At 36.2% G+C, this 18,278-nt stretch overlaps 1 long non-coding RNA gene across 2 annotated transcripts; it reads right to left on the reverse strand.

Annotated features, from left to right (window-relative positions):
* Positions 1-9,894: 9,894 nt before the first annotated feature.
* Positions 9,895-17,748, reverse strand: LOC103879389. Of its 2 annotated transcripts, XR_639982.4 has the most exons (4): positions 17,172-17,748; positions 14,570-14,615; positions 11,362-11,439; positions 9,895-10,830 (listed from the first exon to the last, which is right to left on the reverse strand). It is a non-coding gene; the product is annotated as an uncharacterized LOC103879389 (long non-coding RNA). The 2 variants fall into 2 exon arrangements; XR_001897032.3 differs by lacking the exon at positions 14,570-14,615 and having other exon boundaries at positions 9,896-10,830; positions 17,172-17,747.
* Positions 17,749-18,278: the final 530 nt, after the last annotated feature.

An 18,278-nucleotide genomic window follows, 5' to 3' on the forward strand; every position in this document is an offset into this window, starting at 1 on the left:
TGCCCTCTTTTTCTCTCATTGGTCAAGATAAGGTTGACAAGACTGTGCTGGTTCCCTCACACAAGCTTTCCAGAATGCAATTTTATAATTTTTAAAATATATTAAAATGTTCGCTATAATATAAGAAAATAATTTTTCTAATGACCAAGTAAAAGTAGTCAGAAATTCAAACCAATATATTCAAGTCAAGATATTAATAATTATTTACACATATATAACACAGGTAATTTTATTTTTAAAATTAGTATACTCTTTTCCTATACAGTTTCATATACTGATCTTCTCCACGTTTTCCTGAGGCATTTATATACAGGGATGAGGAGGGTACAGGGGAGGAAGCTTTGAAAGACAGGGCATAAGGATTGTTAGAGCAGAGTTTATTATGTAACTTCCGGTATCCAAAACAGAATTTTTGAAGGTGCAGCAGAAAAATCTTTGAATGCCAGGCTTTGTGAAGGAAAATATAGTTTTTTAAATTCCTTAGGACATATCAAAAGTCAAGCATCATGGGAATAAAGGGACATTTTGTCACAGACCAGAGAAGAGCTCTCTTCTGCCCATGACTTAGCCATGAGGCCACAGGAGACAAGTGACAAAGTCCTGAAGTGATGCTGGTCACACCTTGTGGACCCATGCAGACCTTGAGAGACCCAGAATCTCTCCTGTGCCCTGTGAGGTCACACAGAATTACCAGCAGCTGAAGTCTAGAAGAAGGAAAAAGACACAAATGTCTGGTATGTGGTTTCCAACGACATGTACCAGAGTTTACCCCGAACTGCCAAGAGACCCTGTCATTCTTTAGTAATCATGAATCACATCCTAGACCAATTCTGTTATTTCACTAAAGAAACAATAGAGGGAGAACCCAAAAGATACCATGCAGATTTGAAGAATTATTTCCCAATTCAGTGAAAAACCATAAGCCCTGATTACAAATTCTTAGGCCATTGGAAGGCCTTGAAATGGACACTCATCAGTAACATTTACATTTGTTTCCAGGGAGTGATACCACAATCAACAATATTTTCTATCACTTTTTAGGCCACTCCTATTACTGGTTTGGGGATAATTCTTGATTGTACTTAGACCTTTTAGGGATTAGAGCTTCATCTAGAGAATTATCTTTTTATTTAAGGCAATATTGTACAGGTTTCCTTTTTACCTTTTTTTTCCTTTTGTAAGCTGTAGCAACCCATATTTTGTTTTACAGTAAAATGCAGGCAACCTTACCATGCTCTTTATTTTATGTAATTGTTAACATTCAAGTATGAGATACTTGAATACTTACTTTGGATGCATTTTTTTCCTATAACAGCAAGACATGATTCAGACACTTTATATTGCCTTCTCCAACAAAGATGTTAGTACTACTTAATTTGGAATTTAAATACCAGGATTTTAGCTTATGATGCTACAAGACTCTTCAGTCATGAATGTGTATATTGCTGTTAGATAGTAATGTTCAAATCTGCATTTGATCTCACAATTATATTACTCAAGCAAAACACATGCTTCCACATAAATATATTGTATCCTAACACACACATGAACTCATTCAAGTTCACCCAAAATTGCAGTATCATAATAAATTGACCAAAATGTTAAAATTTCATAAAGGAATAATGATGGAAAAGTCCATTTTAACTTCAGATGTGCCAACACTACTTTAGAGGGTATTTCTTATGCTGGTAAGTACTATACTTATCATCATGGTGCACAGGCTCTCTATTTTTATAAAAATCTTTGTATCTGTTAATGTCTTGGTTATTTTATAACATTTATATGTAAAGAAACAAACACTGGCAAAATATAAAATTTGATATCACTAATTATTATTAGGGTTACCACATGTAAGTTTTCATCTCTTTATAAGGTAAACCAAAGATGTGTCTTTAAATGATGAATTTGCCCCATTTCAGGAATGAAGTAGACAGTAGAGTCTGTCCTAGCATAGATTAATATCTGATGATTACAGAGCCCTTAGCCTTCTGCCTTGAGGGATGGACCTAATTTCCTCAAATTCACGCTTTGATTAAAAGGAAGATAAATGAAAATCATGTTCTTTTTTTCTTTCCTGCCCATTTCTAAACAGACATACACATCTAAAGTCCATTTATTTCTCTTACGTAAGTTCTCAGACATACCATGCCCACAACATACTGCCACCTTTCTTTCAGTCTACGGTAGCTCAGAACCAGTATAAAGAATGCACGAGCTTGTTCTGTTTCAAAATTAATTAGAAAAGGTGAGACTCAAAAACTTTCATTGAAGAATAAGCCAAAAAGAACTTGGATAAGAGAACAGTCTCAGGGGGTCCTAATTAAGAAAATAGGGATGGGTCAGAAACAGCTTGCTCTGTTTTTACATATGAAAAAGTTCTGGATTAGGAAGAGCCTAGGGACTTTGAATCGGAATACACTGGGTTTTATTTCAGTGCTGACACTGAGACGTGTGTCATCTCTGGCATGACTTGTAACCTCTCATTAACAGAGATATCTGACTCACAGGTTTTCAGGATTCCCTCAGACGATTAGCATAATAGGATTTTAAGAAACAGGATGTAGTACATTAGTGTAAGTCATCATTAAGTTAGAAAAGTTATGGCTCAATATTCACAGTGGATGGCTTATTTGCTTAGGTAATACTTTGGAGATAACTTGAAATTGCCTGTTATTACACTGTATTTTTGATAAATATATTCCTGTACATGTTCCTCTCCTCTGAGTTCATAGAAAATGATTGATTATACAAGTCAATTTACTTAACATTATTGACTGCTTACTGTATGTCAGGCATTTCGCTAAAAAAAAAAAATAATTTTTCTATGTAATACGATAACTAATTTTTTTCTCTATTTTACACATAGGAAACTGTGGCTTGGAGGAGTGAATCTCAGGGCACTATTTTTATATATTAAAGTGGTGTGTTTTCCCCTCACATATTTCTTGTTGCTTGGTAACTTTTTTCCCTATTCATCCACAGTTAGCGTATTTCATGCCCAACGCCTCAGGGATTTAAGACACCACGGAATTTTGTAATTTCTGATAATATCCATTTGTTTCTCAAACTGTAGTCTAAATACAAACTGTACTAAATATTATGTTAAACTCTTACAACATAAGAGAGTTGTAAAATATCTTAAATTATTTTATTTAATCCTCTGAAAAACACTGGGAGCCATAGGCTGTAATTATACATAATCTATAGATACCTTCCCCGCGACATTTTATAAAAATCTTATACAGACCTGAAATTTCTATCTCACCCAGGTCACTTGGATATTAAGAAATAAAGTGAAGTTTCAAACCTCTCTAACCAGCCTCACAACAAATGACATTGGAGACTAGAGGGAGTCTTCTCCTCTATACTCAAGCCTTTTAAATGAACCCAATTAAGGGTTAAAGATGAAAAAAACTCAGCATACTTGGAGATCCAGTGGTGAACCTGTGCACTTACAATGCCCTGGAGAAATTGCAAGAGCCCAGAGTTTCCTGAGCATGCTATCAAGCAGAGTAGAAAAAATGTTAATTTGGTACTTCTAGGCAGATAGATGGCCAAAATTTAACTTGTTGACATCATCCATTTGCTCCAGCATATCAAGTAAAAAATAGTATGATTTTTGCTGACCTAAAGGAAAACGTAGATCTGTGTAACATGCCACAATTCTGCTAAGTTTCAGAGCTCCGGGAGAGAACAAGATCTGCCAAAACTTCATAGTGCCTCTAAGGTCGGCGGAGAGGCAAAGGTGGGAATGGCAGAACAAATAAGAGATGTGGGAGGGGCAGAACCAGTCTGAGATTGCCACAGCGGTGACTTGAATGTACAGAAATCAGAAGACACAGTAGAACAACTCCAAAGACAGATTTTGTTGTTTGTTTGTTTGTTTGTTTTGAGACAGGGTCCCACTCTTAACCCTGACTGGAGTGCAGTGGCGTGATCTCGGCTCACCTCAACCTCCGCCTCCCAGGCTCAAGCAATTCTCCTGCCTCAGCCTCCCTAGTAGCTGGGGTTAAAGCACAAGCCACCGCACCCGGCTAATTTTTGTATTTTTAGTACAGATGGGGTTTCACCACGTTGGCCAGGCTAATCTTGAACTCCTGACCGCAAATGATCCACCCGCATCAGCCTTGCAAAGCGCTGAGATTATAGGCATGAGCCACCACACCTGGCCAGACAGGGTTTTCATGATGCTATTGAATCTTAGTTTCAGGGCTCCTAACTTGTCTAAATTACTCCAAGGACACAAGACGTGTTGAAATTAGCCCATTATTTTCCAATATCCTATAACTGAAGAATATGTGGTAAAAATATAATGTACATGTTTAAAGTGCACAACAAGTTCAGTGAATCTTGGCAAATGTGTATCCTCCTATAACCACCAATTCAGTTCTATGAAGCTATAGATCATGCCCATCACCCCAGGTAGTTCCATGGTGACCTCATCTAGTACATCCTACACTCAGAGGCAGTTACCTTTCCTATTTGTTCTTGTTTTTTCTAGATCGTTTTGACTATCCTACGTGTATGCATTTCCATATAAATTTTAGTAGCACCTTGATAATTTCTTCAAAAAGACTTTTACCTGGCAGGAATGAAACTCTACACTTTCTCTCCTTAGTAGTCAGTGCCTTGGCTATTTCTACTTGGCTCTGTCAGCCTTCAAGCTCTTGCTTTTTCTGAGAAGCTTGAAAGTCTTGCTCAATGTATGGACAGTTCAAAGACAGCCAAGAGTCCGAGAAGAGTTTGTGTCCAGATTTTTGACTCCCTCATTTATAACTCCCTCTTCTTTAATTTTTTTTCTCAATTTCTAGACCTTGAACTCTGGCCTCTGGCTTCTTATTCCATTATGATTCCACGATTTGCTTGAGCTCTATTTTATGGGAACTGTCTAGAAGGAAAAATGCTGGGTAGATCTAGGTTTCATGCAATCTCTCTCTCTCTTTTCTTTCTTTCTTTCTTCTTTCTTTCTTTCTCTCTCTCTCTCTCTCTCTCTCTCTTTCTTTCTTTCTTCTCTTGGAGAGAAAAAGGGTCTCACTAGGTTGTCCAGGCTGGCCTCAAACTTCTGGCCTCAAGCAATCTTCCCACCTCAGCCTCCTGAGGAGGCTGGTCCACCACTGCACCCAGTCTTTTTCTTCTTTCAAGCATCATGTACCCTTTGGTTTCTGCCTGGTTTGGATCACCCTACAGTGTCTTCAAACAGTTACTTTAAAAAAAAACAATAATAATTTGTCTGGAAAGCATCATTGTGTTTGGAAGAAGCTTTAATTTTCTATATAATATCCTAACATTTCCAGAAGCTAGACCTGTCATCTACTTTTTACAAATTCACAGAAATATTTTAGCTGCAATCGGTTAAGAACACTGCCTTTTTCCACACTGACTTCCTCTCTACCACACCTCCACTTGAGTAGGGTGGTATTAGAATGATTGCACGCATTTTAGGGACCTGGCAAAGAGAGTGAAATTGGCAATACATATAGTTTGAATTCACTGGCCTATATTTAGGTGATTCTTAAGTATACTATATTCTTGTTAGCCTTCTGTGAGTGAAAGACTTTCAGGAATATTTTTGCTACCCACTTCACTTTCTTAGCTGGTATAATAACCTGAGTGTATAGTGCCAGAGATTACCTAGCACTGGAAGTATATGGGTAAATAAGATTTGAAATGTGCAGAATCATAAGATATCATCTCTGTCAGAAGATTTTCTCTTCCAGTTGTACTTGATGGTGAAGTATATATACTTATTAATGTCATACATAAAGATAGATCTGTAAGAATCATACATATAGAATTTACCAGAACCCCTTTATTTGTAGGTGACAAACCTTTAGAACTCTAATGAACAGTGAGTTTTTCTTCTTGTGAAATCATATTTTGTGATCACAACTATCAATACAAAATATTAAACTTCCAGAGGAAAACACAAGTTACCATTTCCTCTGCATTAATTATATTTTAGAAATACTTGTTTTAAAAAGATAATGGGTTCCATTAAAACTGAGTCAAAATGGTAAACAACAAGAAGTGTAACAGAGTGAGTTGTTATTTCTCTGGAATGTATGCTATTCAAGCTGATACTGATCAGCTTCTTGACAGTTGTGAAATGCAATCATATATTTCTGCATTCTAAATATACATTTTCCCTTATATCTAATTTTATGCTCATAATTCTGTCTTATTTTAATTAAACCCTCCACCAAATGTACAATAATCAGTAGTTACAAAACCTGGATTCCCTCCCGGGTGACACAAATTTCGGTCTGTCTGCGTATGCAGTTGATATGATATGACAGCTGAGGATCCTCTCTCCCGCAAGCCTCTTACCTTGATACCACACAGATCTTCAGTGCTCAGAAATAACCATAAAAACCCTGCATTGCCAGGCACCGTGACTCATACCTGTAATCCCAGCACATTGGGAGGCAAAGGCAGGATAATTGATTGCTTGAGGCCAGGAGTATGAGACCAGCCTGGACAACATAGAGCAACCCATCTCTACAAAAGAAAAAAATAAAATAGTTGGGCACAGTGGGCGTGTGTCTATAGTCCCAGCTGCTAGGGAGACTGAGTTGGGAGGACCCTTTGAACCCAGCAGTTCCAGGCTACAGTGAGCTATGATCAGACCACTACACTGCAGTGTGGGTGACAAAGCAAGACTCTGTCTCAAGAAAAAACAAACAAAAAACCCTGTGTTAACAGAGTTCGGTTTTTAACACCCCATGGAATATTTATCATAAAATAAATTAACTTTAATTATAAAAAAGTAAACTTGCTTTTGGGCCTGAGATAAGTACTCATCACAGAGGCTTAACATCCACAGAACTAGTCAATAGTGGAGCCGAGTTTCATATTTAAGTCTTTGGGTTTCACACAGTCTTTAATATGGGAATAATGAAAATATAGATGTTGTGCCAACTACATTTGCCCTCTATTTGTATTCCTAAAGTCCTTTTGAATATAACAATATACACATGTGAGAATTCATAGTCTTGTGAGAGGAGATACTTTTGAGAAATGAAATTATAGCCTTTATTTTTTGTCTTATATAGCAAATACTTACCTGAGATACAAGCTATCTTTATGAGGTTTTTCGAAAGGTTAGTAAATCGTCTTTGTAACAATTTGATGAGCTAGGTATTGTTTTATTTTCTTTTGCAGTGTCAGGAGCTATGAAGCATTGGAGATTTTACCTTGCTTTCTAGTTAGCCTGTGCAGTTTCATAGATGCTGACAGAAAACACAAATATGAAGAGTCAGAGACAGAAAACTTCATTACTAATGGTGTAGCAGCTGCAAGAACTTCACGTTCACCTCAGTTTCGCTTGCTTTCCCCAACCCAAGTCCCATGAGGGAGATGGTTAGGCAGGGGCCAGGCAAACGCTGTACACACAGTGGGTTTGGATCAAAAATAAGTAGCACCAAGCTCAGTAAAACCTGTCTTATTAGGTTGGTGCAAAAGTTATTGCAGTTTTTGCCATCAAAAGTGCTGGCAAAAACCACAGTGATTTTTGTGACTGCAATCACACCTGCCCAAGGGTTTGGGAGGGAAGGGATCATGAATCTATGTTGTTCTAATCAGGAAACAAATCTGCCTTATGACCCACAGGGAGACTCTGTCGCTGTTTTGCAAGACTGTTTGCTTTCTAGGTATCCTTGAAAAGTTGCCAAGACAAAATCTGTCACTAGACGTGTGGGGGCGCCAGGAAGAATTGTCCCTTAACCTACAGATGAGGAAACAGAAGTTAGGTGAGTTTTCCATGATGTGATGCCTTCATTAGTAAGTAGTAGAATTGGGATTACAGACCTCGAAAGGCAGGTTCCAGAGCCCATGTTCTTAGTCCCTACTCCTCCTTCTTTTAGTACCTCTCCAAGTGTGAGCACGTGCATCTCTGAAGGCTGAACTGATTAATAAACTTGACTTTCTGTTACGTGTCAGTTACTAAAGGGTTTTTCTGGGGAGGGGGTTAGAGTAAAGGGTTCCCAAGGGAGATATTCTAAGCCTCCTTGTAAATCAGTAGGATTCTGTCACCTAAACACCTCTAGAAGATTTTCTCTTTTATTCCTCAAAATCCTAACAGATAGGGCTGCATCAGACTTACTTTCTTCTCTACCTAGGAGCATAGTCTTTGTGAAACTATTTTTCACACAAAGAGTGTTGGTTCTGCAAATAACACAAGCCTGTAATCCCAGCACTTTGGGAGGCCGAGACGGGCGGATCACGAGGTCAGGAGATCGAGAGCATCCTGGCTAACACAGTGAAACCGCGTCTCTACTAAAAAATACAAAAAACTAGTCGGGCAAGGTGGCAGGCGCCTGTAGTCCCAGCTACTCGGGAGGCTGAGGCAGGAGAACGGCGTAAACCCGGGGGGCGGAGCTTGCAGTGAGCCGAGATCCGGCCACTGCACTCCAGCCTGGGCGACAGAGAGAGACTCCATCTCAAAAAAATAAAAATAAAAATAAAATAAAATAAAATAAAAAATAAAATCTTGTTCTAAAAGGGGTCACTGGCTGTCCTTATAAATTAACAAGTAAACAACTAAAGACCAAAAGCAGTTGAATGAAATGCTCACAGCCATACATTTAGTAAGGAACAAAATCAGCATAAGAGAACTTCTGCTTTTTAACTTTAGTTCTGCATGCTTTCCCCCATACGGTGAAAATGAGCCTCAGACTTCTACATCTTATGTTGTTTTCTTTCCCCGAACTGTTTGAAGAGACAGTATCGCAAGTCTTGTTAAGCACTAAGGAGACACCCAAGAAAAAAATTAGAACTTGATAGATTTTTTTAAATCTAAGGACCAAGAGTATAAAAGTCCAGATGTAATTAATGGATTTTTAAATATCTCTAAGTTTTAACTGTACTCAAATTACTCACCAAGGCAAGAAACATTGTCTGGATCTAGTAAAGCAATTACAGAAACAAATACTTTCTCTTTAGTAAAATGAAAAAGTCCCAGGAAGAAGTCCTATTTATATTTATTTCCCTTGAGGCTTTCACCCCCCACCCCCTCTGGAAGTGAGTTTTAAGGAGAAATGAAATTTTGGGACTGGATGACTCAATTATGTAAATGCACTAATTATATATGGAACAGATCCTATTTCATATGTTTTCTTTTTTTTCTTCTCCTTCTAACTAGAAGAAGTGTTTTTAGATACATGTGTTGTCCAGGGTTCCCAGGGGGTGAATGTTCTACATATGTGCAACATTTAGAAATACAGTTCCATTAACTGTCCTCTATAGCTTTTCTAGGTATGGTTATTTCATAATAGGTAATACAGTTTTAGGACCAGTGAGATGCATTACTGAAAGTTTCCACAGACCTTCCACCTAATTTGAAAACACTACACTATTATAGCCTCATAAGTAGATTATTAGGTTTAAGTTTATGCTAGAGGAAGTTTAAAAGCTGGTATTCTTCCTCTACAGGGTCATGACTATCACCCTTCTTTAAAAACCAAACATGCGGCCGGGCGCGGTGGCTGTAATCCCAGCACTTTGGGAGGCCAAGGCGGGTAGATCACCTGAGGTTGGGAGTTCGAGACTAGCCTGACGAACATGGAGAAACCTCATCTCTACTAAAAATAAATTAGCCGGGAGTGGTGGCGCATACCTGTAGTCACAGCTACTCAGGAGGCTGAGGTGGGAGAATTGCTTGAACCCGGGAGGTAGAGGTTGCAGTGAGCTGAGATCGTGCCATTGCACTCCAGCCTGGGCAACAAGAGTGAAACTCCATCTCAAAACAAAAACAAAAACAAAAACAAAAAACCAAATGTGCTGCAATGAAGGTAAATTAATACCACTGTTTGAAGTATCATTTTTTAAATCAGGATACACTTGTGTATATATATCTATATCATATTAGATATTGATATATATCATAAATCTGTATCATATCTCTACCTCATATGTATGATTACATATGATAAAGCAGAACAGTAATGCCACTGTATGGTTATTTTTGAAATACTTAGTTTATATTTTAAAAGAATAGAAATATTCTTCTGAAAGAACTTTTGAAAGAGCGCCTAGGACTCGTTTCAAACGTTATTGTAAAGTAGAGGAAATTGGTTTTCAACGATCTCTATCTCAGTTCCTCCCTGTTCTTTATTCAATGGGCCCATGCTCTTCCTTTCACATTTTTCATTTCCTAAACTGAAACCTCCTCTAAGTTTCCTAACTGAATATGTTATAGCCAACTCGTATTTCAAGAATATGCATCACAGGAAGTTTTTATTTTGAAGGAAGAATAAAAAGCTTTAAATTGAAAGGACTACGGTCCAATATTTGTCTGTCCTGCAGGCCAAAATGTCCGCCCCTTCATGTTCTGCAAAAGTCTAGATAATGTTGGAAATTAAAAGTTTTTGCTTCAAGCTTTGATATAGTGTCAAATGACTTGGTTGGTTGTGGTCAACTTGGCACTATTGATAGACTTCTCAAAATCTAACCGCTTTTCTTAGAATTCCTCTCTTGTACTACAAATGGTAATTTGCTGATAAAAGAAGCCCATGAGAGATTTGCAAGATGGAAGTGAAACAAACGCCAGGATGTTCAGTGTCAGGGCAGAGGGATGTGGCATGCTGCCAGGGACTTCCGGCCATGGGGTTTGCAGCCTTCTTGAAGCTGTATCATTTCCTTCCTCCACTGCATGATGTCCTGCTATTGGAGTAAGCACGCTGTTACAGCACCTTATTCTGGCTGCAGTCTTCCTGGTTCTTCAGAATTTCAGCTCCCTCCACACTGGTGGAAAGCCTAATTCTACACAAAACTCCTTATTTGCATAATAGTTGTAGTGGTTTTGCTTTTCTAGTCAAATCCAGCCTGCAACAGCTTTCAGAGAAAAATTACAACATTCTTTGCATTACAACAAATACTGGTTTCATATTTCTAGGTGATACTAATGATTGAGACACATTCTGCAGAAAATATAAGTAATTTTCAAAAATATGTTTGGCTTTCCACATGATTTTGATTTGTAATAAGGAGCAAAACTAAAAACCCTTTTATTTAGGTGTTTAATTTCCTTTCCCATAAACATATAAAAATGAAGGAGTATAAATATGTTAAAAGACAGAAAATACTGTAAGCTTTCTTTTTTATGCAATGTATACAGATATTTTTAGATTTCAATATACAATTTGTATTAGTTCTATAAAACCTTCACATAAAAATGTTTTATTTTTTTACATAATTTCTAGATATTTTTTAATGTAATTACATGGAATTTACAGAATATATTTATACTTAGTTTCTAGATTTTTTCTAATGTATTCCTATGTATATTATATATATATAAACAGTATTGGATATATCAATATCATCTATTTCTTATTAAGCCAAAGCCAACAAAAATGTTATTACCTCACTAAGTGCTTTCAAACAAGAATTCTAATTTTACGTAACATCTCTTCTCTTCATTTTGCTGGAAGGAAATGATACCTAAAGAATTATTAAACTGGTGGTTAAGACGGTCATCACTGGTTAAGTTGAAGTGTGAATAAGAGAAAATGAAACAAACTTTATTTACTTCATAAAATACTAATTTAAAAGGTTTCTTACACATATTTTCTTAAGTATTTTATGCTTACCACCTTTTATCTTGTATCATGTTGTACACAAAGACAAGACAAATTAAGGACTGCATTTTGGAAACCTGTGCCCTTTCCAAAGAAACTGCCATTTGCAAAGACCATTTCATAATACATTTATCGGAAACCAGCAGGCATCAAGGATTTTCCTATTGTGGCAAACTGTGGGTCAAACTGACGCTTCAAAAAGGGCAGTCAGTATTGTATTCAAGCTGACCTTCTTTTGTTGCAATAAAGAATCTTGAAGCATTGTTAAATAAATAAATCCCACGTGCTGCTATTGACCACGAAGTACACTAGATAGAGTTCTCCTGATGGGAGAGCACATTATCAAAGTTCAGTACATTAAATTCAGAGCATTCCCCTTATGCTAAGGAACTAAGGGTGCAAACATGAAACTACTCTTTATGTTAAGTATCTAAGGCATCCTCACACAACAATGGTTTATCCAATAGACATTTTGCTGAAAGATGAATGTTTGCATGTCAAAATCAATATATTGGTTGCATATCAAAATCAATATATTGGTTAATATACCCATTTTCTAAAACCTAAGATAAAGAATACATAACATTTTGTCAAAAATTTTAATTCTACTTTTAATATTTAAAATGTTGGTCAAATTATAAAATCTTGACAATATGTCATGAAAAATTAAGTTCTTTATGCTGCCAGGTACTGACTCTGCTATCTACTCTCTACTATGCCTTTTATACTTGCACATCCAAATAGAAGTTGATCTGCAATTGGCTCATGATTTTGTAATATTTATCTCTAATTTTTTAATAGAAGAACATAATTCAAGTGAAAGTTTTTTCAGTAGCATGTTTTCTTGTTCATTGTTTGTTTTCTTTTTTGTTTCTGTTTTATAAAACCAGGTGCTTCTCTTAGTTACGCCTTTGTGAGCTCTCAAAAGCACTTCGTCTTCAACTACTAAAAACATTTGGTGTTTCAGCACTATCATTTCAACAAACTTGATGTAATCTTTGTCTTCCATATACTTAAAACTGTAAGGAATTGTTTTAGAACAAGTTTACTCTTGTTTTTTTTTAAAAAAAAATATTTTACACTTAATGTCTTTTTGAGAAATCTGTTGTTATGAAGTTTGATTTGCAAAAACAAAATATGTTGTTGGCATCTAATTTACTTTAACACTTCTTTTTTTTGTACTTTCTATGTTCTTCTTTAGACTGCATGGAAAATGACTTACCATACATATTAGGCAATTTTGAAGATCTTTCTCTTCAAAAAACTTTGGATGGCAGTTATTGTTTTAACTTTATTTCTTCCTCAAATAGGTGAAGAATTTTTAGTAGGACCTTCCTTGAAACACTCCTTGTCTACTTAAGATCAGTACAGTTTTTAAGTTATTTTTAAAATGTTAGGAATTAGAATATAATACATAAGCACTATAATTATTCATATTTTGCTTAATTTTTATAAACAATTTTTCATATAAAATATGTTCAGAATAAATTTAGCAGACATTATCTTTTAATTATGTAAAATAACTAGCAATCTATTATTCTAATTATTTAAATATTCTAAAATTTTTAATAGATGTTTTATTATTACAGATAATTATGAACAGAACCATAACTAAATATTATGTTATTTTATTCAAAATAGTTGTTATTACTTTAACAGACTAATAGAATTTCAAAACATAAAGCACATAAAGTGAATTTTTTACTGGAGAGTACATCTATAATTCTTACTTTTAAAAAGTGAATATTTTGTATTCAGGCCTTGTTTTTATTACTGACATTTTACTGATGACCTATGATGGTAGCCTGTGTGCTAACATGATCATTGATCACATACCAGCTCAGTAATGTCAGAAATGACAATAAAGTTGACATTTCCCTATTTTGTCTTCAAAAGGCTAAGGCTGAAATAGAAGCTAAATGGTAGATTTCAGGTGATTACCGTGGCCAGCGGCAAACGTGGCACATTTTATTATTCATATACACCTTCCACAAATGATCATAAGTGCTAGCATTCTGTGTGTAACATGTTAGTCTATATTCAGGAGTTACAGTAATAAACAAAACAGAGAAAAACTCATCCTTCATTCTGCATCTGGGGAAGAAGAGGCAAACAATAAGAAGTAAAGAATTAAATACCTAACATGGTCAGATTAAGTGTGAAGAAAAGTCAAGTGGACTGAGAGACTAGAATGAGAGGTGCTGTTTTAGAAATCATGGTCAGGAAGGTCTCTGAGGAAAGTATTACAGAGAAGATGAGGACTTAGTCATATAGGTCTCTCTCATATCACAGTTATAACGTTGCTAAAGAATGTCTGCCTCTATTTTTGAAGGAGACCCTGAGGGCCCCCAAAGTGATTTTATTTACCTACCCTCCAAATACAATGAAAATCTGTCTGGCTATTTCACAAAATGTAGACAGATTCGTGTGTTCATGGCTTAGACACTACGTTTCATTTATTGTGCTTTATATAATCTATTTAAATAAGCATAAAGCTATCGACTTTTTATGTTAGAATTTCTCTACTTAGGCAACTTTATTAATCTGAGGAAGCAAATTATAACCTGTCCATTTAAAGAAGAATTATTATGATGTGACTATGTTAGCTTTTAAGGAAACCAAATTACTATGAAGTGATGGGTAATGAATGCTGCATTTCCTTTCAGCCCTTAATGAGCCTGTGCAATGTTAGGTAAAAACTGGAATAGCAATGCATTTCATTTGCTATGAGAGAAAGAGGACTTCCACGTTTTCAAAACCATGAGAAAGGCTTTTCTTGCTTATTTCCCACAACCATTTCATCATAAAAATTTCTCCTAACTTGATCATCTCTCACTACCTCCATATCCAATCCATCTATAAATCCAGTATCGTATTCCTAAACACATTCCAAATCATTCCAGTTATCCATTTCGGAAATTACTTGCATTTCAGCCACCATCATTTTCTTCCTGAACTACTACATTATATTGAGTTGAGGGAGGCTTACTTACCATTCTGGGACTTGGACTAAAATCTGAAGTTGCAAACGGGAACAGTCTGGAACAAGTAATTATATGTAAAACCAGTGTGCATCATGCTATCATTGTTTCTCTCGTATTCCTATGCATTTCCTTTATCTTATGGTCACATATATAGCCAAGTCCAGATTTAGCTTAGTCAGGTGAATTGAGGGAAGAATCTGCCTAGGGCTTGGAGAAAACACCCACAGGGAAGAAAGACAATTGGTTTCAAAGGCTTGGTGAGTTCTGCAGCAGGAGCAGGAGCAGTTCCCAAAGAGGTGAATGAGTGCAATTTCCAGGACAGTTTTGTGGAGCACATAAGCATTGTTCAATAACATGTTGACATTTTTTAGGAGGGAAACCTAATAGAACAAACTTCAGACTTCACGTGGTTTAAAAAGTGGAAACTCTGAAAGTGTTTATAATTTAAAGAAAATGTTTATTTCTGTAATCAAAAGGCTAGTGAGGTTTGGGGACAGATTTATTAAGCAATATTCTAAATTTAGTGTTACTGTAAAGGGCAATCTGGGAATATTTAGTTCTTTCCAGCTATTGACAGAAATAGGCCACAATGAGAAATATTTATTTAAATGGGAGACCAAAGGAATTAGAGTATTCTATCAGTGCCTCTTTCATCTTCACCCACGAGTCTATTTCCTCAACAATTATATCCCAGATGATATGTCACCAGGCTCATTTTCCAGTCCCCTTGATTAAGCCAAGATACAACTCAGTGAGGCACATGGATTGAATTCTTTTATATCATTTGAGAGGAATAGCTTCAATTGGTCTCTCAGAGACCTATCAGCTAAATGCAGTGTCTTAGTGTCTTTGCCATGGGCCAACAGAACCTAAGTTTTAAACATAATTATAGAAGTTAGGCTTCAGATGTATACAAAATCCTAAAGAATTGGAATAATTTTGCTCTCAAGTATTTGAAAAATTTCATTTGATTGTATGTGATTTGTGGTTAAATTCTCTCCAGAATATTACTGCTTATTTTTTAAAAGTCTATTTTAGCATTCAACAGGAGTGCTCAATTAGGGAGGAAAATAATAAACAATAGTTACCTCAGCTATAGATTTTAAACCAAGGATGATGAATCACATAGTTTTAAAGATTGTAAAGTTTAATTTCCGTTGGTGATTAAGTATTACTCTTCAGGCAATTATATTATGCCAGTGATACACCATTCTACATCCTTAAAATAGAAATATCCTCTAACTTGATAAAACAGAATACATCTATATTTCTATAAACATGTTTTTTAAGAAAAGATATATGAAAGTAATAAGGATATTACCATTTGTACTAGGCAAAGGTGTGATAAATTATTTTGTTTTCTAAACACATGATAGTTTCTCTTTCTATAAACATAAAAATGGATAACCAGGCCAAAACATATAAAACTTAAATTTTGTGTTTTGAGTTCCAAAACCTCTATACTTAGATTACCTTTGTAGTTCAGATATATATTACAGACTTTTTAATAGGAAAGATGTGATAAACTACCCTCGGATTGTATGTGCTTGTAATGGCATTATTTCTATCTTGTTGACAAGTCTGCGCTCACCTTTCACAAAAGCGGAGAATGACTGTATGCATTTATCACAACTCCATAAAGTATATAACAGTTTCTACTTTGTTTCAATTAAGGGGGAAAAAGCAGACATATAAGTTTAGTAGGAAAAAAAAGCCCTCTATGTGTCCATGAATTCTAAGTTAGGGTGTCTGATTTTATAGGAAAACAATAATAATAATAGTAATAAAACAGCTTAACAGTAACAAAGATTCTCAGAGTTTTTTTTTTAAGATTGATGCTTAGTAAAAGAATTATAGCCAGAACAGCTGCAGGAAAATCTGGCACAAAGATAGTGCTCTGGTTAAGATATGCTCTATTGCTTTCTAAAACAGAAGGAATCACAGTGGCGTAAATGTACAAAAGATGAGAGGGTAAAGCACCTATATTACAGTCAATAACATAAAATGTCAATTCTTACTCAACCCTATTCAAACAACCATGCATGATTTCTCCTGAAATTACTACCAGGCTTGATGTTTTCTTCATTAGATTCCTATCACCACCTCTACATGGTGTTAAACCAGGGGTGAATAATAGTTGCCCTGCAGCATCATAAAGCGAAACCCCATGCTAACAATCTCTGTAACTACAGAGTGAGAACACTGATTAGCTGGATAGTGTTACTGTGAGGGAACTTAACTGGCAAACAATTTCTCTTCCATTTTCCCAAGCGATTAGAAGAAATAAAAAGTGATGCAGTTTTCACAGGGATTTTGTTGTTTAAAACATACATGAAACTTACTGTGGCCTTAAAGTTTATGGAAATATTTAAATGCTCTTCTGGGAAGCAAATAGAAGAAAGTCTTTAAAAGGAAAGCCAAGATTTACTTTGACCTTTAGCTGAAAGCTATTTCCCCAAAGCAATACTTTTGGAATGAAAAGGAAAATAATAATGATACTCTTGAGTTTTAGTTTCTGCTTCTGTTCAACTCGACCATAACAGTTATCTATTGCATGTAGAAAAAAAAATATCCCCAAATTTAGAGGTTTAAAACAGCAAACTTTCCTAACCTCCTCGTGTTCGTGTGAGAGCTATATGGCCACAGCTTAGCTGACTCTGAGTTCCTCATGAGGTTTTAGTTCAGCTGTTAGGCAGGACTGCAGGCATCTCCAGGCTAGTGTGCAGCTGAATAATACTCTTCTTCCAAGCGCAGACACATGAACAATGGTAGGTCCTGGTTTCTCACCACATAGAATTCTCCGTGGGCTGCCTGAGTGACCTCACAATGTGGCAGCTGGTGACGACAGAGAGAGCTCCAAGAACCACTCTCGACAGCAGCCACAGTCTTTTTGGAACCTGTTCTTAGAAATGACATCCCATCCCTTCTTCCATATTCCATTTTCAAGAAGTAAGTCTAGACCACATTTAACAGGAAACAATTACATAAAGGAAAGAATACCTGGAGGTCAAGATCATTGGAGGCCATCTTGGAGACTTCCTACAAGGTCTATGTTTCTTTGTTTACTTCTTTTGGCTTAAGAAGAATCAAGTTCGGCCAGGGGCAGCGGCACACGCCTGTAATCCCAGCACTTTGGGCGGCTGAGGCAGGCGGATCACCTGAGGTCAGGAGTTTAAGACCAGCCTGACCAACACGGAGAAAGCTCATCTCTCTACTAAAAATACAATATTAGCCAGGAATGGTGGTGCATGACTGTAATCCCAGCTACTACGGAGGCTGAGGCAGGAAAATCACGTGAACCTGGGAGGCGGAGGCTGCAGTGAACCGAGTTCACGCCACTGCAGACCAGCCTGGGCAACAAGAGCAAAACTCCGTCTCAAAAAAATTAAAAAAATAAATAAATTTTTCTTCTATCTAACGACAGGCAAAGAAACATCTTTTTAAAACTAGCACATCATGAATATAATATTCTTGTATTTAAGAGCACATGGCATAAAATGTTAAAGCAATCTTTAAAAATTCTCATTTTACTACTGTATAGAAAATATCCAAGTTATACTTTTTCTTTGCAGATATAAATAATAACTCTTTCAAGGAAATAATACATGTTCACATACACATAACTCATACAGGTTGTATCTGAAGCTTAGAAGGTAACTGAAGTTTGTTTATTTCAACTACGCCGTTGCTGGTTCTACGCTAGATTCTGTGAAAACTG

This window comes from Papio anubis, chromosome 15, assembly GCF_008728515.1.
Source record: "Papio anubis isolate 15944 chromosome 15, Panubis1.0, whole genome shotgun sequence".
In the NCBI taxonomy this organism is placed as follows: domain Eukaryota; kingdom Metazoa; phylum Chordata; class Mammalia; order Primates; family Cercopithecidae; genus Papio; species Papio anubis.